Consider the following 26,803-nt stretch of genomic DNA (forward strand, 5'->3'; position numbering starts at 1 on the left):
TTCTGCCTCTGAGATTTGCTGTTGTGTTTCCATTGTGTCTTTCATCTCTTGTGTTGTGCCTTTCTTTCCATAGTTTCTGCCAATTGGTTTTTTGAACTTTCAATTTCTACTTGTGTATGTCCTGTGTTTTCATTATAAGGTTCAGCTCTTTCACCAAATCCTCCCTAAACTTTTTGAATTGACTTATTGTCAGTTGTTTCAATTCCTGTATCACAGTTGAAGTGTAAGTTTGTTCCTTTGACTGGGACATAACTTCATTTTTCTTTGTGTAGGTTGTAGTTTTCTGTTGTCTAGTCATGGTTTCTTTAGTTACCACAATCAGGTTTCCCCAGACCAGAACAGGCTCAGGTCCCAGAAAGAAGAAATATTCAATATCTGGTTTCCCTGGGGGTGTGTCTTAGAAAATTGGTACACCCTGTGATGCCTCAAGTCACTGTGATTTTCTTCCCAGCAGGTGGCACCTGTTAGCCTATAATTCTTGACTGGTGTGAGGAGGTGTGGCTGTTTTCCCCCAGGCTCTCAGGTCTGGTTTTGAATGGAAGATGAGTAGTAGAGCTGGGCCCCACCACTTTCCTCTTAGAGAAGATAGACCCCCTAGTGGGAGGTCACAAGCATTTCAATGGTCTCTCTCTGCCTGTGCTATTTCCACTCTTCTCTGGGTCACAGCACTGGGAACTGAAAATGGCTGAGGCTTTCTTCACTGAGCCCAAAAAGGAACAGATAGTCCCCTTAAGAACTAGTCTGTGGAGACCTTCTGGCTCTCCAAGGTCAGTCATCACCCAAAGCCTCTCTGCTTTTTGGCAATTCATACCTCATAGTCAGCAGTTCACACTTGCTAATTAAAACCCCAGTTGGAACTCAGCTGAGCTATGTTAGCTTGCTGGGAGAGAGCTTTTCTCTGGCATCACGAGGCTTTGCAGCTCAGGCTGTGGGGGGGGGGGGCGTCTCCTGACTTGGATCCACAGTTTTTACTTACAGATCTTATGCTGTGATCTCAGACATTCCTCCCAATTCAGGTGGGTGTATGATGAGTGGATGGTCACATTTGTCCCCGGCAGTTATTCCAGATTATTTTCTAGTTTCCATTTTTTTCAATTGTTCCAGGGGGACTACTTAGCTTCCACTCCTCTCTATGCCACCATCTTAGATCCTCCCTTGATCCACTTTGAGTTACTTTTTTATAGGATGTGAGATAGGGATCCTCTTTCATTCTGTTGCATATGGATATCCAGTTTCCCCCAACACCATTTGTCAAAGAGACTTTTCTGTTCCAGTTGGGTGAACTTGAGAACCTTGTCAAAAATCAATTGGCTATCCCCCTCCCCAGGCCTGAGGATCTGGGGGAAGGTGCGGATGTGTTGGACATCCTCACCTGGACTGGTGTTGATGTTGTCACAAACATTGGGACTGGCAGTTTGATGTGCTGAGCCCTCGAGCATGGGACTTGCCCTTATGAAGCTCATTACCACAAAGGAGAGTCTAAACTTGCATGGAATTGTGCCTAAGAGTCTCCCCCTGAGTACCTCTTTGTTGCTCAGATGTGGCCCTCTCTCTCTCTAACTGAGCCATCTCGACAGGTGAACTCACTGCCCTCCCCCCTACGTGGGACCCGACTCCCAGGGGTGTAAATCTCCCCGGCAACGCAGAGTATGACTCCCAGGGATGAATGTGGACCTGGCATTGTGGGACTGAGAGTATCTTCTTGACCAAAAGGGGGATGCAAAATGAGACAAAATAGTTTCAGTGGCTGAGAGATTCCAGATGGAGTCGAGAGGTCACTCTGGTGGACATTCTTATGCATTATATAGATAACACCTCTTAGGCTTTAATGTATTGGAATAGCTAGAAGTAAATACCTGAAACTACCAAACTCCAACCCAGCAGTCTGGACTCCTGAAGACAATTATATAATAATGTAGATTACAAGGGGTGACAGTGTGATTGTGAAGACCTTGTGGATCACACCCCCTTTATCTAGTGTAAGGATGAGTGGAGGAATGGGGATAAAAATTAAAGGACAAATGGGGTGGGATGGGGGGATGATTTGGGTGTTCTTTTTTCACTTTTATTTTTTATTCTTGTTCTGGTTCTTTCTGATGTAAGGAAAATGTTCAGAGATATATTGTGGTGATGAATGCATAACTATGTTATCATACTGTGGACAGTGGATTGTATATCATGGATGATTGTATGGTGTGTGAATGTATTTCAATAAAACTGAATTTAATATCAATAAATAAATAAATAAATAAATAAATAAATAAATAGACCATAAAAAAATCAATTGGCTATAGATTTGAACTCACAGCTCCATTCCATTGCTTGATATGTCTACTTTTATGCCAGTACCATGTTGTTTTGACCACTGTGGCTTTATAGTATGCTTTAAAGTCAGGAAGCATGAGTCCTCCCATTTTATACTTCTTTTCCAAGAGGTTTTTTGGTTTTTAGAGGCCTTTATCCTTCCAAATAAATTTGATAATAGCTTTTCCAAATTCTCAAGTAGGCTGCTGGAACTGGGTTTCGGACTATGTTGATTGGTGAGTCAAATGGGGTAGAATTGACATATTAACATGGAATGTCCTTTCATTGATTTAGGACTTCTTTAAGCAATGTGTTGTAGTTTTCTGTGTACAGATCATTACATACTTTGTTAAATTTATACCTGGATATTTGATTCTTTTATTGCTGTTATTCTTCATCAGGTTGCTTATTACTTAGTGTATAGAAACACTACTGATTTTGCATGTTGTTCTTGTTTTCTGCCACTTTGATGAATTCCTTTATTAGTTCTAGTAGCATCTTCCCTCTTTTTATCTCATTCTGTCTAGCTGAAGGTTTGTCAATTTTATTCAACTTCTCAAAGAACCAACTTTTGATTTTATTGATTCTCTCCAAGGTTTATTATTCTCCTCTTCAATTATTTCCACTCTAATCTTTGTTATTGATTTCCAGCTTCACTCTATTATGATCATAGAAAGGGTTTTTTATAATTTAAAACTTTTTAAATTTATTAAGACATGTTTTGTATCCCAGCATATGGTCTATTCTGAAAAATTTTTCATGAGCACTAGAGAAGAACTTATACTCTGCTGTTTGGAGATATAATGTTCTATATATGTCTGTTATATCTGAATCATGTGTCATAGTATTTAGGTTCTCTGTCTTTATTGATCCTCTGTTTAGACGTTCTAGGTGCTAAGGGAAGTTGTGTGTTGAATACTTCCACTGTTATTGCAGAAGGGTCAATTATTACCTTCAGGTTTGCCAGTGCTGCTTGCCTCATGTACTTTGGGGCACCTTGATTAGGCACATAAATATTTATAATTGTTATTTCTTCTTGCCCCCTTTTAAATATATACTGTCATTATCTCATATTTTTTCACTTAAAGTCTATTTTGTCTGCTATTTGTATAGCTTTGCCAATTTTTTTTTTCTGTTTGCATGTAATACCTTATTCCATTCTTTTGCCTTCAACCTATTCAACCTATTTGTATCTTTGAGTCTAAAATGAGTCTTTTGTAAATAGCATATTGTTGGATCATTTTTTTTTCCATTCTGCCAATCTGTGTCTCATGATTGGGGAGTTTAATCCATTAATGTTCAATGCTATTACTGTAAAGTGAATACCATTCTATTCTTTGACTTTTATTTGTCATATCTTTTTTTTTTCTCTTTTTATCCATTTAGTTACCATTACAAATAACCTTCATTTCTGTGTCCTTCTCCAGGTCTCTTTCTCCTATGTTTCCTTTCCAGCCAGCAGAACTCCCTTTAGTTCTTATAGGGCCAGTCTCCTGTTAATTAACTCTCTTAACTTCTGTTTATCTGTGAACATTAAAAAATAAATAAAACTCTCCTACATTTTTGAAGGAAAGCTTTGCTGAATAGAGAATTCTTGCCTGGCAATTTTTCTCTTTCAGTATCTTAAATACATTCTACCACTGCTTTCTCACCTCCATAGTGTCTGATGAGAAATCAGCACAGTCTTATTTGGCTTCCCCTGTATGTGGTGAATTGCTTTTCTCTTGCTACTTTCAGAATGTTCTCTTTCTCTTTTGCACTTGAAAGTCTGATTAGTATGTTTCTTGGAGTGGATCTATTGGATTCATTGTTTGTTGTGTGTTGGACCTCTTAGATTTACATATTTACATCTTTTCAGGTTTTGAGAAATTTTGTAGCCATTATTTCCTCAAATATTCTTCCTGGCCTTACACTCTCCTTTTCTGCTTCTGGGACACCCATGATGTTTAAGCTTGTATGCTCTGTGTTTTCCATAGTAATCCTGATTGAACTTTTCCATTTTTTTCTCCATTTTATTTATCTGTTCATGTTCAGTTGAACTTTCTTCTAGCTTGCTGTTTCATTTTCCTGCCTTGTCAGATCTGCTGTTGTTTTTCTCTAGTATTTTTACTTTCATCTACAATATTTTTCATTTCTATAATATCTGTTATTTCTCAATATATTCTTCCAAATTCTTTATGTTCTTCTAGTGTCTTTGTGATATCCTTTATCTGTTTATGCATATTTTCCTTCATTTTGTTGAACTGATTCAGGAGATTTCCTGAACAACTTTGATTAATTGTTCCAGATTCTGTGTCTCCTCCAACATTTTGATTTGTTCCTTTTGGCTGGCCCTTTTCTTGCTGTGTTTTAGTATGCTTTATGGTTTGTGCTGATAACTGATTATTTGTTTATCTGCTGAGTCTAATCTGAAGTTGAATTTGTCCTCTCCTGTCTAGAATTTAATTGTTGCCTGGATTTGTATTAGGGCATTACTTTGACAGTGGGACCATTGTTATTTCCCACCCAATACAGGGTTTTGTACTCATGCTGGTGGTGTAGACCTACACTGATGGGCATAGGGTAGGGTCTGGAGAGGCTCCAAAGGGTCCTGTTTTTTCCCTAGCACTTCCTGAGCTGCCCAGCAGATGGCAATATTCAGTTACTTAATATTCCTCAAAAGCTATTCAACTTGTGTCTGTCACAGCCTTACCAGATAGATCTGAAACTGTGGGGATCTCACTTCATTGGACAATATCTGGATTACTGGTTAGGTCATGTCCCACTGTATAGTTGAGGCAGAGGACTCCCACAGCCACCCCCATCAGCAGCTGTTCCCTTGCCAAGTATCAGGCCTTCTGCTGCTGCTTCCTTCAAGGGTAGGGGTTGAGTGTCAGCAGTCACAGCCAGAATTGCAGTCTCTGACCCTGTTTTCTCAGTTCCTTCATCCTGCACTGACCTAAATGTTGAAATGTACTCTCCTGTACCCCAGGTCACCAAAGAATTGATTCAGTTTTTCCATAGCTACTTGCTGCTTTCAGGAAAGAAAATTTTGTTATTCTTCCCTAATCCTTCATTTTGGGAGCTCCTCCTTGGGGCTCTTTTGTATTCTGCCCTTCCCAGCAGCTTGAATCCTGTGTGGGTCCTTGTAGACTTAGGTCTCTGTGTCTGGATATAAGTGGGGACCTACCACACTGTTGTGACAGATTTGATAGTCTGTGTCCCTGGTGGGAGAGGAAAGGGCTCCCAGCTGTGGCTTATGGGCACTCTCCAAGCTGTGTGGGACTGAGTAAGTGGGACAGGCTGGTCTGGGTCAGAAGTTTCCTACATAATTTTTTTCCATTTCTTGAATTCTGCACTTGTGGCATCCTTTTCTAATCTTTATTTTTCTCCAGAATTCTGAGAAAACAAAATGTGTCCTTTTTTGTCACTGACCAGGGGTGAGGTTTTCAGTATGTGTCTCTCATTGCTATGTTGGTGACATCACTTGTGAGTCCATTTTAAATATTTATCACAATAAGTCCACAAATTTCAATTAATTTTCAAATTTAAACCTGAAGGAGCTGCATTATCAGACAGAAATACAATATATTTTATTATTAATATTCAAAGTATAAAAACTGTATCACCTTTCAATTTTGTAATTAAAAATAATGATACTGAAATACCACTTTAATTTATTCTTGTTCTAACAGGAAACAAAATATTTAACTCTAGAATATTTATGTAGAGTGGATGTCAATATGCATAATATATAGCACTCTATGTAAGGTAAAGTGGCACTCATATGATTTGTGGAAATAGTATACAGCTAAATTAATTATATAATGAGCTAGAGGATCAAAATCTATCATCTTTGACATTGGAAGATATTTAAAATCTTTGGTCAGATTTTTACTTCAGCCATGTCAGTGTGAGTGCTAAAAGAATTTCCCTGCTACTATAAACAACTTTACACTGAACCAAACATGGATGAAAGCAGTTTGCATTCATTGGAAACAGACACATGTCAGTTATCCATGAGATAATGGAAATATTTGAGAATGGGCTCATGTGTACCCTGCTGTGCCAGTTTGAATGTATTATGTCCCCCAAAATTCCATTATCTTTGATGCAATCTTGTGTGGGCAGACCTATCAGTGTTGATTAGATTGTAATTCTTTGAGTGATTCCATGGAAATGCATGCTACCCAACTGTAGGTGATAACTCTGATGAGATAATTTCCATGGAGGTGTGGCCCCACCCATTCAGGGTGGGCCTTGATCAGTGGAGACTTACAAATGAGCTGACAAACAGAAGGAACTCAGTGCAGCTGTGAGTGACATTTTGAAGTACAGCCAAGAGGGACACTTTGAAGAAAGCACAGGAGCTGCAGATGAGAGAGAGTTTGAAGATAGCCATTGAAAGCAGATTCTTGCTCTGGAGAAGCTGAGAGAGGACAGATATCCCAAGTGCAACTTAGACTGATGTTTTGAGGAACTGCAGCCTAGAGAGGAACATCCTGGGAGAAAGACATTTTGAAACCAGAACTTTAGAGTAGACACCAGTCACGTGCCTTCCCAGCTAACAGGTTTTCCAGACACCATTGGCCATCCTCCAGTGAAGGTACCTGATTGCTGATGTGTTTACCTTGGACACTTTATGGCCTTAAGACTGTAACTGTGTAACCAAATAAGCCCCCTTTTATAAAAGCCAATCCATCTCTGGTGTTTTGTATTCTGGCAGCATTAGCAAACTAGAACTCCTGCCTTTCTGTATTGCTTGCTGTTGTAAGAGTTACAGAGTACAGATAGAGTGTAAAGGTCTTGAATATATGAAGAGACAGAGATTAGGGTTTCTACTAGTTAGAGAAGTTATAATATTAAAGATAGTGTTTCCAATGGAAATGACTCAAATGTCAGCACTTGGATTCTTTGTAGGTCCTTAGCTGAAAGCACGGCTGTATATATGCATATATATATATATATATATATATATATGCATATATACATATGCATATATATATATGCATATGTATATATGCAGATGGATGTAGTAGCCAAGAGGGGCTACTACAAGGCTGGGAGCAATACATAAATATCAGCTGTTGTGACAGGCCAGGAGAAGCTGAATTTATGACTTTGTTAGCATGAAAAATATCTATTAACTCAGGCATGAAGTTATAACATTTATCAAAGGCCACAAATTAAGAGAAAGAACAATGCCATAGAATAAACACTATACCCTAGAACTGAGGATAAAATGAAATAGAGCTTACTTAACAAAGAATAATGTAAATCTTGACAGGTTCAAAAAATATTGACAGAAATTCATTACCAGGCATAGCAGAAGTCATATTCCTATTGAAAACAATATAATCCAGACTCCCCAAAATATATCCTTTATAAATTATAGTATATTATGTAAAAATTACCAAACATAAGACAAAGTGAAAAAATATTAACCATATTAATGAAAAAAGTGTTCATAGAAACATATTTCAAGATGAACGCAAACTTTTAATTAGCTTCCAAGGATTAGAAAGCAGTTTTAAACATGTTTAATGACTTAGGCAATAGACATCCTAATAAGGAAATATATATATGAAATCACAGCAGAAAAAAAAATCAGAGTAAAACAAATATAAACTAAGTAGAAATTCTAGAAAACAAAAGTAAAATGTATGATAAAAACATGACAGGACTTATAGCAGATCAGAGACTATCAAAGAGAGTATGTGTAAACTTGAAACCCGATCAGTAAATGTTTGTCTCTTCTTTTTTGTGTGAAAAGTCTTTATTTTTCATGCAGACTGTCACTGCAGGTAATCATTCATAGAACACACTGCTATTTTCAATATATAGAACTGAACAAAAACATTTTAGCATGCTGCCTTACTGGACTAGGAAGTGAAATGTGTTAAATCCATTTGTTGACAATGTTTATGAATCACTCAGTGGTTGTGCCAGTTTGGATGTGTTATGTCCCCAAAAATGCTATGTTCCTTGATGCAATCTTGTGGGGGCAGATGTATTAGTGTTTATTAAGTTGGAACCTGTTGATTTAATGTCTCCATGGAGATGGAACTCAAACATCTGTGGGCAAGACCTTTGATTGGATAATTTCCCTGGTGGTGTTACCCCACCCATTCAGGGTGAGTATAAATTAATCACTGGAGCCATATAAAAGAGCTGGCAAACAAAAAATACTCAGAGCAGCTGTGATTGACATTTTGGAGAGCAGCATAGAGAGACATTTTGAAGACAGCTGTTGAAAGCTGATATTTTGGAGAATATCCTTTTGAAATGCAACCTGGGAGCAAGCAGATGCTAGCCACATGCCTTCCCAGTTAACAGAGCTTTTCCAGGTGCCAATGGCCTTTCTCTAGTGAAAGTACCCTATTGTTGATGCCTTACCTTGGACACTTTATAGTTTCAAGACTGTAACTTTGTAACCAAATAAACCCCCTTTATAAAAACCAATCCATTTATGGTGTTCTGCAAGATGGTGGCATTAACAAACCAGAACAGCAGAGTTATTATGAGTTTTCTTTAACTGAAAGCAGAATTACAATCACTCTGGAAACCTCTGGACAATTTTAAAATGCAGGCCTAGTGACGGGTTCAACAAGCAAGCAAGGGACAGATGCCACATCCCCTTTCTGAAGAGAGATGGATTTGAAGTCTGGTTCCACAAATTTTAGGCTTCGAATGTTGGATTTCCCTTACCACATACATTGGCAAATCAGAATTCAGAATTTCTGAAACATTAACTGAAGAAGTGTAGGATTTAAAAACAGAACACTGTCCATGTAACAGAAGTGCTACTTTATAACTTTTGCCCTGTTCTCACCTGTTGTCCTCCAAAAACCCTTCATCTGATGAGTTTAGTGAAAACCTCTAGCAATTGTAACAGACCTTTCTCAACACAGTTCTAAATACTGAGTTAAAAACAAGTGCCCATGGATGTGTTCACAGAAAAATGACAATGTTTCTACTGAAGGTAAGAGTCAAGTTTCCTCTTGATGTTGTCAAAGGAATCTGCTCCCATGTAAACAGCTTGGCCCTGTTCCCACCACTCCTTCCATTCTCCTGAGGATACAAAAGGCTGTGCTGCAGTTGGGATCTCCCCAAGGAACAGAGGTGCTGTGGCTCCAGATGCATCTTCCACATTTAGGTATAAGAAGGTGTCTCTGGCAAGGCCGAATTGTTGAAGCAGGGATAACACATTGGTGGCAAAAATGTCCCACCACAGGTTGAGAAACTCTGGATGAGTTATCATGGGATCATGGGCATCATATTTGACACTTTTTGTTTTGGGATCATAAGCATAACTCCATGGTTTGTTTCAAACCAGGAAAAGCACCACTTTGGTATTTACCAATTTCTTTAAATGCTGAGAGGTAGGAGTATATAGAAATGCTGCTAAGGTTAAAAATAAATGGCAGGTGTTCTCTGATATCTGTTGTTGTCCAGCTGCTAAAAAATGGGTTCAGTAAACCATGGTCCCCACCATCAAAACTACCTTGCTCAGAAGCCAGATGCAGCGGCTGATTGTGCATTTCATCTGAAGGTTGGTAAACAAAGACTTCAGAATTGAAGCATCAAGCCACCCTGGGTCTGGTGCTGCTGACAATTTATCTCTCTCAAAAAAAATCATCAGTATTTTCTAGGACCAAAGTATCTGCATCCATGAAAACACATTTTGAAAGCTGTGTAAGTGACAAACAGTGGACTTTTGTTAATGTGACACCCAGCTCAGGCTTCTTCACTAAGGTTAGATGAGCAGAATTACCACTGTCCAGGACATCTACCCTGATGACTTCATAAAAGACTGTCTCTAACACTTTTCTTATGGATTATGCACACTTTTATTGATATTTCCTGTGTCATAAAGGAATTGGTCACTTTGGCATGAGTTCTTTGATACTCTTTTTCCTGGCAAACAATTTAAGTGAAGAAAGGTTCTTAAACACTAAAACAAAATCAGGAAAACTAAGAATGAAATGTAATGTTCAGAAACAACTTTAATAAAACCTGAATTGAAATAAATGTTTCTCAAACTGAGGAACTAAAAGAGAAACAATAACAACAGCACTGCTTAAATAAATAAGAATATAATCTACATGGGTTAAAAATACAGAGAAAAAGTTTCTGAAATTTTATTAATTTTGCAGAGAAATATCAACTTGCAATTCTAAGTAATTCTGAGCATCCCCTCAAAATTAAATCCAATACATAAACATACACACATCACTCTTCCCATCTCACACAGAAGTACATCACAATCAAGCTACAGAAAATGAAAGAGAAAGAAATACTTCCAAGTAGCCAGACATGGAGAGAGAGAACAAATTATGTGGCAGGATGGGGGATTCAGGGGGACTTCTGGAGAGGGGTGGGGGGTGGGGTCACATCAATTATATCTGGACTCCTACAAGAAACAATAATTCTAGAAGGAAAATCTACAAAGTGTGAAAAGGCAAAAAGAAAAAATAATTCTATATCTAGTGAATTTTTTTTATGAAACTTGAGTGTGATATGGAGACTTTGAAGATAAATGAAAGCTCAGAATATTTGTTGCCAAAAGGCCTGCAGTACAAGAAAAACTGAAGTTCTCCAGCATGAAGAAAATTATACCAGAGGAAAAACTGAATCTACAAAAAAGAAATGATGCATGAAAGTAATGGGAAATATGTGAAATTTCTGTAAATGTCAACAGTGTACAATGAAAATAACATTTTTTAGCCTTGTAATATATAAATATATAATAAAATATAGAGAAAATAACTAAAATTTGTAGGAGTTAATGAAATTAGAAGTTGATAGTGTTCTTATATTTTAAATGAAGAGATATATTTTTTTTCTGTTTTTATTAGAGAAGTTGTAGATTTATAGGAAAACATCATGGAGAACGTCCAGACATCCAATATACAACCTCCAAACACACTTTTCCCTAGTAACACTTTGTATAAGTGTGGAGCTTTTGTTACATATTTGAAACATTATTATAAATATACTATTAACTGCCACTATAATTACCTTAAAGTTCACTCTGTATTGTACAGTTCTATGTCTTTAAAAAAAATTATTCTGCAAAATATGTATGCCATAACATTTTCCATTGTATCCACTTTCATATAAATATAAATCAGTGGTGTTAAAAAAATACAAAATTTTGTGTTACTATCACCACTATTAATTATCAAAGTTTGCTATCACTCCAAACAGAAACTCTGAACCACTTCAATATTAACTCCCTATTACCTCCAGCCACTCTGGGCTCCAGTAACTGGTATTCCAGTTTCTGATTCTATAATTTTGGAGATTCTAATCATTTCATATCAGAGAAATAATGAAACATTTGTCTTTTTGGGAATGGCTTATTTTACACAACATGATATGTTCAAGTTATCTATTTCTCTACATGGCCTCCAACCCCAGGGATCCCCAGCTGTTGTTAACACTGAGGGACCACATCATTCTCCCCTACAGGAGAGGGAATGGACTTGCTATGTCTCCTCCAGGGCAGCAGAGGCTCCCAGGCTCACCCTCCAAACAGTGGTTTCTTTTCTGACTTCCTTTCTCCCTCAGAGGCTTGGGAGTTCACTTTAGTAAATCTCTGGCCCTTAGGCAGTATGCTCCATAGTTTTACTAGGAGAAGATTAGGTTGCTTATCTATAGTTACTATTTCTACTTGCAGGAGAGCCATCCACATCTGCTTGTGGGATACCTGATGAGGTCTGTCATGTTTACAGGGAGGCTTTCTCATTGCCCTTACTCTCATCCCCATTTTCAATAGCCTTCCAACTTTTTGAAGTCAGCTATAGCCTGAGCAACAAGGGAAATGGGCTATCCTACTGGCAGACTTAGGATATTCAGGAAAGGCCCATAGTAATTGTTGGGAGTAGTATGCAATACCATGTTTCACATTCCTATGGTAAAAGCCTCAGTGTCAGGAAATAAAATGGCTGCAGCACAGATTGCATGCTTCATTCCTAGCCCCCTTAAAGCATATTAAAATTCCTCCATTGTTTTCCAGTGGGGGGTATTTTGTGGTATATCCCCTTCATTAGGCCATGGACCCTTACATCCATCAACCAGCCTTTCCAACAAGTAGGCAGTTTTTGCATAAGCTGACATAGCACACAAGAATTGTCATAGTGAAAGGTGGGTGATAATAGATACCAATTTACTCATCTCCACTCCAGAGAGCACTCCACCATCTGCTCCATTGTACTAAAACCTCAGAAGCCAATTGGGTAGGGACTCCCTAGATTTTGTCTATACCACTGCCCTAAATCATCCAATACAACAGAGCTATAGACTGTCATAATAATGTGTTATATCTGTCTAGGCATTTGGAATTGCTGAACTCCAGTAGACTGATCTTGTGATGCCTTCCATTTATGTTTTACATGGGGTGCACCTGTTGGGGCTCTTTCTCCTCTTCTACCTCCCATTCTTCCTCCTCTTCTTCTTCTGAGGAGCAGTCTATAGTGCCCCAGGTTTTGAGGTCCCAACCCAGTGCAGCTAAACTCCTCTGGACTTGAGCCTGAGGCAACTAACAGCCTTTGACTTAAGCATATCTGAACGCCAGATTATTTAACTGATCATCAACCCAGAGAAGCCAATCAGAGTCCTTCGTTTCTGCTTGGGCAAGGTGCACATCTCTTTCTAGCTTCAATTTCTCCTCTAAACAGCACATAGTAGCTTTTGGTGCTTGTTCTGCCTTGATAGTCATCCTCAAGTCTCCTAACAAGGACCATAGCATGAAATTCTACTTGGGAGTTCCTTTTCTTCTTACTCATATTTAGTTGTCTTGCTATTTGTTACAAAACAGCAATCCTGCCAGAGTTTTCATGGCTTCCCCATACTCTTGCTGTGGTCCCCATTCATCCAGAAGTGCAGCCACTCTTCCCAACATGATGACACAGGCTAATTTTGGATTTCCCTCATGGATCTTCCCTTCCCAGGACTCATGACCACTATGGCTGGTGGCTCTTTGGTCTCCTGGCTGGCTGGCCAAATGTTCAATCCAAGCTGAGCCCAAAGACCAAAGAACATGCCAGGCATGGAGTTAGGGATGAGTTTAATCAGACTTACTTATAGGAGAGAGTTCTTCCCAGCGGCGGCTGGCCAGAAAAGATGGAAGTTAGAGCCCTGCAAAGAGCAGGGGTGCCATGGTGTGGTTTATAAGGGTTAGGGCAAGGACATTACATAGGGTATAAGACCAGAGTTTCAGCAGGGTCTTGTGACACCTGGGTGTGGAGATTTGTTACCAACAGTGATCACAGGAGGGAAATTTCAATGCTTTTTTCACAATACATTGTTCCCTGCCCCCCTGGGGTGGTCCGATGACTTTTAGCATCTGTCCTGGTCAAGTAGGTGACTATGTGAAATAACTCACTTTCATTATGAATGGGAGGAGGTCTGGGCTCTGGGTCCCCACACAAACTTTAAATTCAAGCAGAATGTGCCTTCCCAATGAATATGTTGATGAGTTTTGTTCAGCAAAACCCAAGAAGGCATAATGGAACTGGGAATTTTTTAGAGATTAGCTCAAAAAATGGTACAGTACAGTTGGAAAAACTTACTTAATTCTATATATCAAGGCCAAATGATACTGTTACATAAGAAAACTAAAAATGTGATTTCACAAAGCCCAGGAATAAACTTATGCATATTAGCAAACAAGATATATTTGGCATAAATGCCAGTATCATTATGGAGTGAAATGGAGTGTTCAATTTATAGTGAAAGGTCAAGTATATAGGCAATTTAGATTGTCATATGTGCAAAAGTGAAGCATAAAAAAGATGTGAACAGCACTATCATTTGTAATAGAAAAGGCTCTAAAGCAGCAAAAATGAACATTTAGTTTGAATGTATGAACTCAACCCATAACAATCAAGAGTATATATCAAATTTTTACTGCTGAATGAAAAAACATGCAAACACAAAATCACATAAATCAACTATACTAAATTATAAATACATCATTAGGAATTATATGTGTGTATGTGTGTGTGTATCCAAGGGCATAACAGTAAATGCATTAAAAATGATTTGGAAAAACTCAAAAATTCATCATAATCAAGTTTCCTGTACATGGGAAAGGATGGGGTTTGAGTCAATGGAAATATAGTTTATCTGTAATATTAAAAAAATGTGTTAAAGGTGGGTGATGGAGATGTGTGTTTATTTGTTTATTATGCCATTGTATGGTATGTGTATGTGTGTGCATATGTTTCTTAAAAATATTTTGACAAGGGAACTGCTACCCTAAGAGAGAGTGCCAGTTCTTGCTGTGTTCAGACCCTCATGGAGTAAGTCTGGGGCCCTGACACCTGGCTGCTTGGAGCATCTGCTATGAAGAGAAGTAAGGTTCTGGCTGAGGAGTCCATAGTATGTCTCCAAAAAGCCTTGAAACACCTTCAGGAAATATGGGAATTAATTGGGATACCAGATGACCAGCAGTTACAAAGAACTGAGGTTGTAAAGAAGGATACCAGAGATATCCTGGATATGATGATTGCTGAGGAAGAAAGCCTGAAGTCAAGGCTCATCAAAAGCATATCTGTCTGTCAAAAGAGCTGAGTACCCTCTGCAGTGAGTTACATGTCGAGCCATTTCAGGAAGAAGGAGAGACAACCGTCTTGCAACTAGAAAAGTAGTTATGCACTCATGTGGAATTGATGTGAAATCAGAAGAAGGAGAGAAAACAGGAACTGAAACTACTTCAAGAACAAGATCAAGAACTATGTGAAATTCTTTACATGCCTCATTGCAACACTGATAGTGCCTCAGTTCCCAGCTTAGCTTAGAAGAGCTGAACCAGTTCAAGCAACATGTGACAACTTTGAGAGAAAAAAAGGCATCTAGATGTGGAGAGTTTTTCAACATAAAGAGACAGATCATACCATGTATGGAAGAATTAGATCAAACCCCAGACACAAGTTTTGAAAGAGATGTGGTGTGTAAAGGTGAAGATGCCATTTGCTTATCTTTGGAGAATATTGCAACAGTACAAATGTTGCTACAGCAGCTGGAAATGTGTAAGTCACAAAATGAAGCTGTGTGTGAGGGTTTGCATGCTCTGGGACAGGTTGCAAATACCTGCAGAGGAGAGAGAAGCAGTGGCCACAGTTATGACCTGGTCAAAGGCCAAAGTCAAGAAAGTGCTTCAACTGAAAGTGGATTGTTTAGAAGAATTGAAGATGCAAAACATGAAGAAAGTGATTGAGCAATTTGAATGGAGCTGGCTCGGTATTGGGACCAGTGTTTTTACAGCCAGGAGCAAAGACAAGCTTTTGCCCCCTACTAGTCTGAGGACTACACAGAAAATCTGCTCCAGCTGCATGATGCCCAATTGAGCATTTAAAGCATTAGTATGAAGTTCACAAAGAACTCTTTGAAGGTGTTCAGAAGTGGGAAGAAACCTGGAAGTTTTTCTTGGAGTTTGAGAGAAAAGCTTCAGATCCAAGCTGGTTTACAAAGCGTGAGAGAAAAATTTTAAAAGAAAAGCAACAAGCCAAGCTCCAAAAACCACTTCCTAAGCTGAAAGAAGAGGTGAAGGCACAGACTGAAATGTGGGAACAGGATCATTCAAAGGCATTTGTGGTAAATGGGTAGAAATTCATGGAGTATGTGACAGAACAATGGGAGATATATTGATTGGAGAAAGAGAGAGCCAACCAGGAAAGACAACTAAACAACAAAAAGCAGAGACTCTAGGGCAGTGCTCCCTGCACACCCAGCAAGTGGTAAAGACTGATGCCCGGCACGCTAGGCAAAGCTTGCAAGCTGAACACTACCACCATCTCCAATGTCACAGTCAGTAGCAGCATTTGGCCTATCTTTGGGAGGGCAGTCCACCTTCTGGCAGCAAACCAGTCATCACTTTCACTTATTCAGAGGGAAAAAAAATGTCCCATGCCACCAGGCATGGAGCCAACAAGGAGAACCTGGATCTCAATGGCAGCATCCTGAGCATGAGAACTTTCAAAGGCTTCCAAATCTGATGCTTCTTCTTGAATCCTCAATTCCACCAACAGCCAATCCTGAAAAGCCCTGAGTGGCTTCCTGTTCCTTGACCTAATTATCTGGGGGTGGCTTTAATTATTCTTCAGTTTAGGTTTGCTTGAAACCCTGAATGGCTTCCATGATCATGGGATTAACTTAAGACATGAATGAGTGTTACATCATTTATTCAGTGGGTCCTCAGAGACTTGGTTTTATTTTTACTCAAGAAATACATTAAAACTTAAGTTTATAGCAGTAAGTGCAAATTTTAGCATATAGGGACCTATTTTCTTTCTGTACTCCTAATTTCACTTGCTGAAGCATACTCAAGGGCTTGTTTTATTTCTCTCCATTGTGTGGGATAATGACATATTGTGCCTATCCTTGGGCTATGGGACAGAGGTGATTCTGGCTCGTATACTTGTAATTAGCAATTAAGGTCTTTTTTTAATTTAGAGATGTGCAATTAATGCTGTACTTCTGTTAGCTTTGCTCTCACTGGAAGGCCTGTGCCCACAGGGCAGCCCTCCTCCTCATGAGCATGTCTTTGTGTATCAGAAATTGAGTAGCCTGACTTATTCCAAAGAAGTAACAGAGAGGCTGGGAAAGCCTGGGTTAATCGTGTACAGTTCTGTTATTATAGTACAATGACATTTGTGGGGTTATGTGTGTATGAACACATTTGTTTTTCTGAACTCTTTCTTCAGAATTTTTCTCTGGATCTGGTTCCTCCACCCCTGTGCCCACTCTGCCTGCGTTGTTCTCCCCATTGCAGTTGCCAGCCATACACATACACATACACATACACATACACATACACATACACATACACATACATTGAATGTGTTGGACCATTTCTGCCATGAAGATTTGGAATTTTGCATGTCAGTTCTGGGGAGGTGTTCCTGTAAGAGTTTCCACAATGCAGCTCCTTCTCTCTCCACCTAGTCAATCACTACTTGTTCTCCCAAAAACACCATTATTTATTCTTATTCTGCATGTACTAATACTGTGGACAACACATTAAATGGTTCTCAGAAGCTTACCTGTGTGGACTTGGTCTCTATCAGTCATGCTATCTAATCATATGTACACATGTCCTGTTTTTAAAATATAAATATATTGTTAAAATAAATTAAAATGTGTATACTTACATTTCAAATACATGAACTGTGATGGTTTTCATTTTTTTTTTTTAAAGCACTTTTCAGTTGGTTTGGTTTGGTGAAAACAGGAGACATAAAAAGATGTACAAGAAACTATTGGTAGGAAGAATGATTATTACATTTAGTGAATATCTAATTTAAAAAAAAACCTCTTATTCTCAGAAAAAAAATGTTTGAGAGAATTAAAAAGCTTAACTCCTGAAAATAAAGGAACTGAGTTAATATTAGGAAACTTCTTATTTCATTGCTATTTGTCATACTAACAGGAATAACTTTTAGAGGAATAATTTACATAGATAACTTCATATATTTAATGTACATTTTGATAAAATTTGACATTATATACACCCTAGAGACCATCACCACAATCAAGTTAGTGAATATATCCATCACCCCCCCAAATCCATCACCCCTCCAAAATTTCTTCCTGTCTCTTTATCCCTCTCTCTGCCACCCATCAAGCAACCACTGACCTGCTTTCTGCCACTACAGATTAGTTTGCTTTTTCTGGAGTTTTATATAAGAATCATGTAATATGTACTCCATACCAGTTTGAATGTATTATTTCCCCCAGAAAAAGCCATATTCTTTGATGTAATCTTGTGGGGGCAGATGTATTAGTGTGGATTAGGTTGGAACCTATTGGTTCAGTATTTCCATGAAGGTCTGGCCATGCCCATTCAGTGTGGGCCTTGATTAGTTCACTGGGGTGCTATAAAAGCTCAGAGGGAATGAGCTTACAGCTAGCTGTAGCTGAGACAGACATTTTGAAGACAGCCATTGGAAGCTGATGAAGACATTTTGGATAATGCCATTTTGAAATGCAACCCAGGAGCAAGCAGATGCCAGCCACATGCCTTCCCAGCTAACAGAGGTTTTCCAGATGCCATTGGCCATCCTCCAGTGAAGGTACCTGATTGCTGATGTGTTGTCTTGGACACTTTATGGCCCTAAGACTGTTACTGTGTAACCAAATAAACCCCTTTTATAAAAGTCAATCCATTTCTGATGTTGTGCATTCTGGCAGCATTAGCAAACTGGGACATACTCTTTGATCTATCTTCTTTCATTATTTTTTCATGACTTTTAAGATTCATGTATATTGTCGCTTGTACCCATAGTTAATTCATTTTTATTGCCAAGTAGTTTTCCATTGTATGGTGTGATGGTTGAGTTCATGTGTCAACTTTGCTAGGTTGTGATGCCCAGTTGTTTTGTCAAGGAAGCACTGGTGTGATTGTTACCATAAGGATATTTTGTGGATTGAAATCATCACTTAGTTGGTTGCATCTATAACTGATTATTTCTACAGTTAATTGAGGAGATTGCCTTCAACACTGAGAAAAATCTCATCCAATCAGTTGAAGACCTTAAAAGGAGAAGTGATGATTTCAACAGTCATAAGGAAGAATTTACATCTCTACTTCAGCCAGCTTCCCCTAGGGAATTCATCAAAAACATTCATCAGAGTTCCCAGCTTGTAACCTACCCTACAGAATTTGGACTTGCCTACCCCCTTAGTCATGTAAGCCAATTCTTGTAATAAATCTCATTATATTTATATATTGGTTCAGTTTCCCTGGAGAAACTTGACTAATACATATGGATATACCAGACTTAATTTAACTATTATGAATATCTGAGTTGTTTCCAGGTTTTAGCTAGTAAAAATAAAGCTGCTGTGACCATTACAAAGACGGTTGCTGCAAAGGAGAGGCTAGGCCTCCCTGTATTTGTGCCTAAGAGTCTCCTCCTGAATGCCTCTTTGTTGCTCAGATGTGGCCCTCTCTCTCTGGCTAAGCCAACTTGAAAGGTGAAATCACTGCCCTCCCCCCTACGTGGGATCAGACACCCAGGGAAGTGAATCTCCCTGGCAACGTGGAATATGACTCCCAGGGAGGAATGTAGACCTGGCACCGTGGGACGGAGAACATCTTCTTGACCAAAAGGGGGATGTGAAAGGAAATGAAATAAGCTTCAGTGGCAGAGAGATTCCAAAACGAGCCGAGAGATCACTCTGGTGGGCACTCTTACGCACACTTTAGACAACCTTTTTTAGGTTCTAAAGAATTGGGGTAGCTGGTGGTGGATACCTGAAACTATTAAACTACAACCCAGAACCCATGAATCTCGAAGACAGTTGTATAAAAATGTAGCTTATGAGGGGTGACAGTGGGATTGGGAATGCCATAAGGACCAAACTCCACTTTGTCTAGTTTATGGATGGATGTGTAGAAAAGTAGGGGAAGCAAACAAACAGACAAAGGTACCCAGTGTTCTTTTTTACTTCAATTGCTCTTTTTCACTCTAATTATTATTCTTGTTATTTTTGTGTGTGTGCTAATGAAGGTGTCAGGGATTGATTTAGGTGATGAATGTACAACTATGTAATGGTACTGTAAACAATCGAAAGTACAATTTGTTTTGTATGACTGCGTGGTATGTGAATATATCTCAATAAAATGATGATTAAAAAAAAAAAAATATTATGACAATTGAAATTTTGTAATCCAGTGATGGGATTAGATCCAATAATTGAGACTAAATCAGAACTTTGCTTATCCAATGTAATTTTCTTAAGTAGTATATTTGTATCTTAAAAGTAAAATATTTATTGGAAAATTAACTGTACAATTCAAGTGAAAAGCTTTGTAGTAATTTTTGAAATTAGGAAGTGTGGTAGGCTTGATTATACACCCCAAGTGAAGACATGTTTTTAATAATCTGCATTCCTGTGTGTGTTTCTCATATAAATGGGACTTTTACACAATGTTATTTTTAGTTCTGGTGTGCCCTAACTGAACCATGGGAAGTCTCAATACATAATAAATGGAGTCAGAGGAAGAAATTCGGCTGCAGTTAGGAAAAAACTCTGGGAGATGCCAGAAGATACAGGTCAATGGAAAACAGAAAAGCAGACACAAGGAGAGAAAAATTACCATGCAGAAATGTAAGTGAAGGAACCTAAAGAACCATTGGCAAGCAACCACCAGAATGCAATAGACATTGGGGAGACATCATTGCCTTGCCAATGCCTTGATTTGGGACTCCAAGCTGCTGAAATCAGCAGTCAATATATTTTTGTTGTTTAAGCCAGCCTATTTTGTGGTGTTTGTCATAGCTGTCTGATAGTATGTGGGACCTTCAATTTTGCTCTTCTTTCTCCACATTGATTTGGCTATTCAAGGACCCTTCATTTGAATTTCAATTTCATATGAATTTAAGGATTATCTTCTCCATGTCTGCAAAAATGTCTGCTGTAGTTCTGAGAGCTAATGCTTTGAATCTGTAGATCCCTTTCAGAGGTTGAAATCTTAAAAAATGAAGTCTGCCTATCCATGAAAATGAGGTTTCTTGTCATTTGTGTAGGTCTTCCTGAATTTCTTTTAACAGTGTTTTGTAGTTTTTTTGTACAAGTCCTTCACCAGACATGAAAATAATTCTATCTTCTAGGACTGTCCTGCAGAATAATGAGACAATTATGTCAAAATATTTAGCATAATTCTAGGTACAGTTAGAAATAAAAATAATGTTAGCACTCTCCCCATTCATTTCTCTATACAAGACAACAAAGAGATAAAACCTTAAAGAATCAAAACAGAAAGTAATGAATAATACAAAAGAGGTTTTAAACAATTTAAGGAAAACAATAGGCTGAAAAGGGAAGAAGGAGCTACCAGAGCAAAATAATGAGAAGAATATGAGCAATTAGAAGTCACATAATGGGATAAGACTAAGTTTTTTGGCAGAAGTAAAGACATGTGACTAAGGAAGGAGGCTTCAGTGTCACTGAATTACAGTATAAGAAAGAGTATTGATGTGTTAGTCTGTTTTGGTAGCTGAAGTAGAGTGGGGTGTGATAGAAGTTGGTAAGGAAACTGACAGGGTTCTGGAAGTATTTCCCACAGAAATAAGAATGGCTGCCATTAAACAAACAGGAAACAATAAATGTTAGAGAGTATGTGGAGATTTGTAACTCTTATTCATTGCTTATGGGGATGTATAATGGTATAGATGCTGTGGAAGACAGCTCAGTGATTTCTCAGAAAACTGATATTGAATTACCCTAGGATCCATCAATGCTACTTCTTGGTATGTACCCAGAAGTTTTGAAAGCAGTGACATGAACAGACATTTGTACACCAATGTTCATAGCAGCATTGTTCACAACTGCCAAGAGATGGAAACAATCCAAGTGTTCTCCAACAGATGAATGGATAAACAAAATGCAGTATATACACATGATGGAATACAAGGCATCAGTAAGAAAGAACCAGGTCCTGAAACACATGGAAACATGGATGGACCCTGAAGACATAGTGCTGAATGAAATAAGTCAGACACAAAAGGAGAGAGTGTGTATGTTACCACTTCTATGATCTCTTTGAACAATGTAAAGTGAATTTCTTATAATGGAGAATATTGGGGACCTAGTGATAGAAGCTAGTGAGGGGGAATGATAATCTCATATGTTCAAATATGTTAATGATGGTGAATTCAAAGGTATGGGAATGGATAGGGGTGACAATTTTTTGTTACTGGGATTATAAGTATCAGAGTTTTACTGAAGGTGAATAGTATTGAAATGGGCTGTTTAAAGGCATGTTTCCCACAGGTTAACACCATAAATATAGCTATGTTCTTGCATGATATACTTCTAATGCATGACACTAACAAAAAGAGTTGAAAACAGAGCACAAAGACTTCCTTACCTTAGTTTCACCAGCATGTCCACAGTGGGGGAGCCTACCCCTTGGTGGAGACACAGGTGATCTATTAACTATTCTCAAAACTCCTAGGTAAACACTGTTAGGCTTCAGTTACTTCCTTTGTTACATGTATCTTTGGTTGTCATTCCCTTATAGACAGGCTGGCATGGCACCTGCTGTCATGCAGGGCAGCTATCTGCTTATGGTTCATGTTGGTTTGATCCATACATTACACCTTACTACAATTTCTAACACACCATTTATAAAGCTGTTGCAGTATTTTGGGTATTTGAAATTGCTGCACCCCACTCAGTTCCAAAACCTCATTTAGTTTGTTAAAGCTTATGAAATGCAAAATAACAGAAATTGGTCAGGTTTTACAATGGGGATTTATTAACTTACAAGCTTACAGTTCTTAGGCCATGAAAATCTCCAACTCAAGCCATCAACAGGTGATGCTTTCACCCTGAAGACTGGCTGGCTACCTGCAAACTTGGGATCCACTGTCAGACAGTAAGACACATGGTGACATCTGCTAGTCCTTCCCTCCCTGGTTTCATTGCTTTCAGCTTATGGATTCAGCAGTTTCCTCTCTCAGCTTCTCTGGGGGCCTTTTCTGTCTTTTATCTTCTTATAAAGGACTCCAGTAAGAGGATTAAGGACCACCTCATTCAAGATGGATCAGATCTCAGTTGAAATAACCTAATCTAAAGGTTCTACCTAAAATAAGGCTGCACACACAGGAATGGATTAAAATAACATGATCTTTTCCAGGGTGCATACAGCTTCAAACCATCACACTTGCCTTTTCCAGTTCATAGAGGCTGTCCTCATACCTTGTTCATGGACCCCATTCAGGCCAGCGATTGCATCACTCCAACCTCTGATTCTGTCATCACACCACTTTCTATTCATCTAATGCTCCTCATTCCTTCTTTCCTCTATAAAATCTTTTGTGATTACATTGGAAACACTGAAATAATCCAGGGCACTCATCTCATCTCAAGATCCTTTACTAATTCCATCAGCAAAGTTCATTTTTCCATGAAAAGTAACGTATCTATAGGTTCTGGGAATTAGGACTAGGACATCTTTGGGAGGGTGGGTATTATTCTGCCTCCCACTTCTATATTGGCATATTTTTGGAAATGAGCAATCTGGTATCTTATATTTCTCCTATTTACTAGTGTTCAATAAAATAATCCAACAAAAGTTGATACATTATATACCCATTCCACATTAATAAGCTTCAATATTTGTTCTTATCAAACTGTACAAGGAATCCTCTTTAAATAAAAGATGAACAAAAAGTATTTTTCTCAAAGATTTCATAAACATTGTATTTTCATTCAGAAGTGATGAAAGAAATCAATAAACCTACCAGGCACATCAACAAACCACCACAAGTTTCTGATGAAATAAGATAGGAAAAAGGAATTTATCTGCCAGCTCTGATCTCCTACTGGTCAAAGTAAACCCCATGGACATAAATTCCAGGTTGTGCATATCTGGGTGTCCAGGGAGTTTCTATGGGACCTTGTGTCTAAAAATTGAGAGCAAAACCTTGCAGTAGTTAGGGGAATCAGAAAGGCAGGGCACAGTCATAAAGAAAGAACTGTCCAGCATAACTATGAAATTACATTCCTTAGCTGCAGCAGAAGCTGTAGCTCTGACCCAAGTCCATAATTTAGGGATGCCCTGGACAGCAAATATTACAAGTATGTAAAACTTGGGTGGAGTGTACATTGAATCCCTTCAAGAATCTGAGATGAAAAATAGGCAATACTTTCCCAAATTCAGAAGTATATAAGTGCATTTATGCAAATTTAAACCCAACTTGATGTGACTGAAATCCATGATATTTTCACTAATGTTTCATTGAGCAATTCATTGTGTTTTGAAAGTTATTATTTTTTATCTCATTTTATATGCATCTCAATGCTCTCTGGATATAAAGACTTTTATACTGCATCAACAACTATAAAAAAGAAGATGGAAATTGTCATGTTTCCCTAGTTTTTAAATTCAAAAGCATAATCAAGGAATCTTAAGTTTCCATACTGGAACTTTTCCCTTAAGTCTAGATACATTTGACATGAGTAGTATGTTTTTCTCTCTGAAATTTCACAGATCCCAACTCCAGATATTTACACTGCCATAATCCTCTAAGCAATGCAGGAATTTATATCATAACATTGGGCCTCCTAATTTTAAGAATAATATACCCCTCCACCACAAGAGAATTCCCAACTTGTTCTTCATTTTCTATACTCCCCTAGCCTTTTATCATTTTACTGGCTCCTTTGTCTTCCTACTCATCTCCTTTTCCAAACTTCTTTCTCTTTCTACATCTCCATAAAGAACTACAAAACTTTATTTCCTTCTCAAAAATAGACTTATAAGTCTATGGAGTTTGAGGTCCTTCCAACAATTATGACCTCAGTTGTCACCTTTTCTTCCAAGCTGCTGTCCCAGATAGGTTTTGTCACTTTACTGCCTATCAAGGCATTTTTACAAGCAATAAGGATTATCTGGGTAGAAGAAGATTGTTGACACAGAAGTTGTAATAATAAACTATATTTCATTTCACAAAATGTACATGAGGTTCAATGAACTAAAATGCAAATATCAAAATGCTTACTTCTTCCAAAGCAATTCTAAACACAAAAGCTGTTTGAGATGCAATGGTGAGAAGAGTTTTCTAATAATTTAAGAAAAATTAATCTTTCCATAATAGAGTTCAGAGATCTAACAGTACATCACTGAATGTTAACAGTCATTAACATTTTTTGTCACAAAAAGTATCAATTTAGACATGGACTCATGAGATTATGTCATGTTATTTAGAACCTTCTATGAAATGCATGTCATAAATTTTGATGTTCTGATATGAATACTTATAATATTGTTTCCTGATCACAAAATAATCAATGTGGCTTTAAACAAACAATTTTTTTGTTTGTTTTCAATAATATCTTCTCTTCCACTGCTATTACTTTTCTCATCTTTTCTCCCTCCCTCAGGCTTTTTCAAAATTTCACCAACAGTTTATTGTTCATCAACTGGAAAACACAAATTCTATGCCAGCAAGCTATTGTAGAAAGTCATTCATGAGAAACAAAGTGATGTAAAGAACGGCTCATAGTGAATATTATCTTGGAATTCCACACAGACATCAGGCTAGATTTCAGCCACTTTGACATACCTGACTGACTGCAAAGGAGTATGAAAAATAGTCTAGCCTGTGTCTATGAAACAAAGCTAAAAAACAGCATTCAGCCAACCTCTCTCTGCAATACAGATATATGTCAATTCTGTAACTTCAACAACTATCACTGTCAGCATGACCATAAATTGTCCATTTTTTCACTACAGAAAACGTTGAAATATTAACCAAATATTAAAATTTTGTGTTTATCTGTCTCTGTTACAATCTCTGATTTATTTTTTGACATATACTGTGTGTAACTGAATTTCAAACTCAGACCTATAATTGATTATTAAAAATAAAAACAATTTATCAAGACAAATTGAAAGAATTTAGCTCTATCAAATTAAATCTAATTAAATTATTTATCTCAATCCTTATCACATGCATAAGTAGCACATATTCATAAGTAAGATGTCAGGAGACTGAAATCTTAGCACATTGATAGTGGAATGTATATTGATAAAAATAATCTTGAAAGGATCCATTAGAACATAAATTTGTTTATTTGTCTTGAATCAGCAATCCACTCATGAATATTTTTCAGAGAAATGTTAAATCATGACCAGCAGAGGGTCACACACAAAGTTGTTAATTGTGGTGATACATGTAGAATTTAGTACTAAAGGATTACCCAAATGTTTACTATTAAAGAAACAAATGGATTTATTAAATGGGAGTAGACACAGGTTATAGCAATATCACAATATTACTGTTATGTTAGTGGAGACGAGAAGGCAGCACACAATTGGTATATGTGTAGTAAAATAGATAGATCTCAAAAACATAGTTGACTCTTCAGACAATTTACCTGACCACTCCCCTCTCTCCATGGGAGCCCAGTGTGCAGTGGCTGCATGCAGCAGCTTCATTAGTAGTGTACACAGACTGTTGCTTGCATGGTTTGCCCTAAGGAACCTTGTGGGCAGCCTTTTCCTGTTGATAGTCCTAGCCTGACATCGTGAAGTCCACAGTCTAGCTCTAGACAGGTATGTGTAATGACTTTGGAAAACCCCGGGATACAATGGCTAGGGTTCGCTTAGGCCAAGTCATTATGCCCATCAGCATCAAACTTCAAAACAAGAAGCAGGTGATCAAGGAGCTGTATAGAGCCAAGTTCAAGTTCTCTGACCACCAGAAAATCCATGTCTCCAAGAAGTCAGTCTTTACCAAGTTTAATGCTGACAAATTGGATGATGTGGTAGCTGAAAAGCACCTCATCCCAGATGGTTGTGGGGTCAAATACATCTGCAACCATGGCCACTTGGACAAGTAGCCAGCCCTGCCCTTGTGAAGGCTTTGCCAGCACTGCCTTCACCAGTTTGTGCCCACCCATAAATTACTTCCTGGCCATCAAAAAATAGTTGAATGAGAACATTAGATGTCAAACATATGTAACAACATATGCATGCTCATTAAAATATACATTATAT

General features: G+C 38.0%; 1 non-coding gene and 2 pseudogenes across 1 annotated transcript; 2 read left to right on the top strand and 1 right to left on the bottom strand.

Annotated features, from left to right (window-relative positions):
* Nucleotides 1–9,256: 9,256 nt before the first annotated feature.
* Nucleotides 9,257–10,115, bottom strand: LOC119520641 (annotated as a pseudogene).
* Nucleotides 10,116–14,634: 4,519 nt separating this feature from the next.
* On the top strand, nt 14,635–16,286 carry LOC119520603 (annotated as a pseudogene).
* A 9,880-nt stretch (nt 16,287–26,166) lies between these two features.
* Nucleotides 26,167–26,301, top strand: LOC119520674. The gene has a single exon (XR_005214214.1). It is a non-coding gene; the product is annotated as a small nucleolar RNA SNORA70 (small nucleolar RNA).
* The last annotated feature ends 502 nt before the right edge of the window (nt 26,302–26,803 follow it).

The sequence above is a fragment of the Choloepus didactylus genome, chromosome 25 (assembly GCF_015220235.1).
Source record: "Choloepus didactylus isolate mChoDid1 chromosome 25, mChoDid1.pri, whole genome shotgun sequence".
Classification (NCBI taxonomy): domain Eukaryota; kingdom Metazoa; phylum Chordata; class Mammalia; order Pilosa; family Megalonychidae; genus Choloepus; species Choloepus didactylus.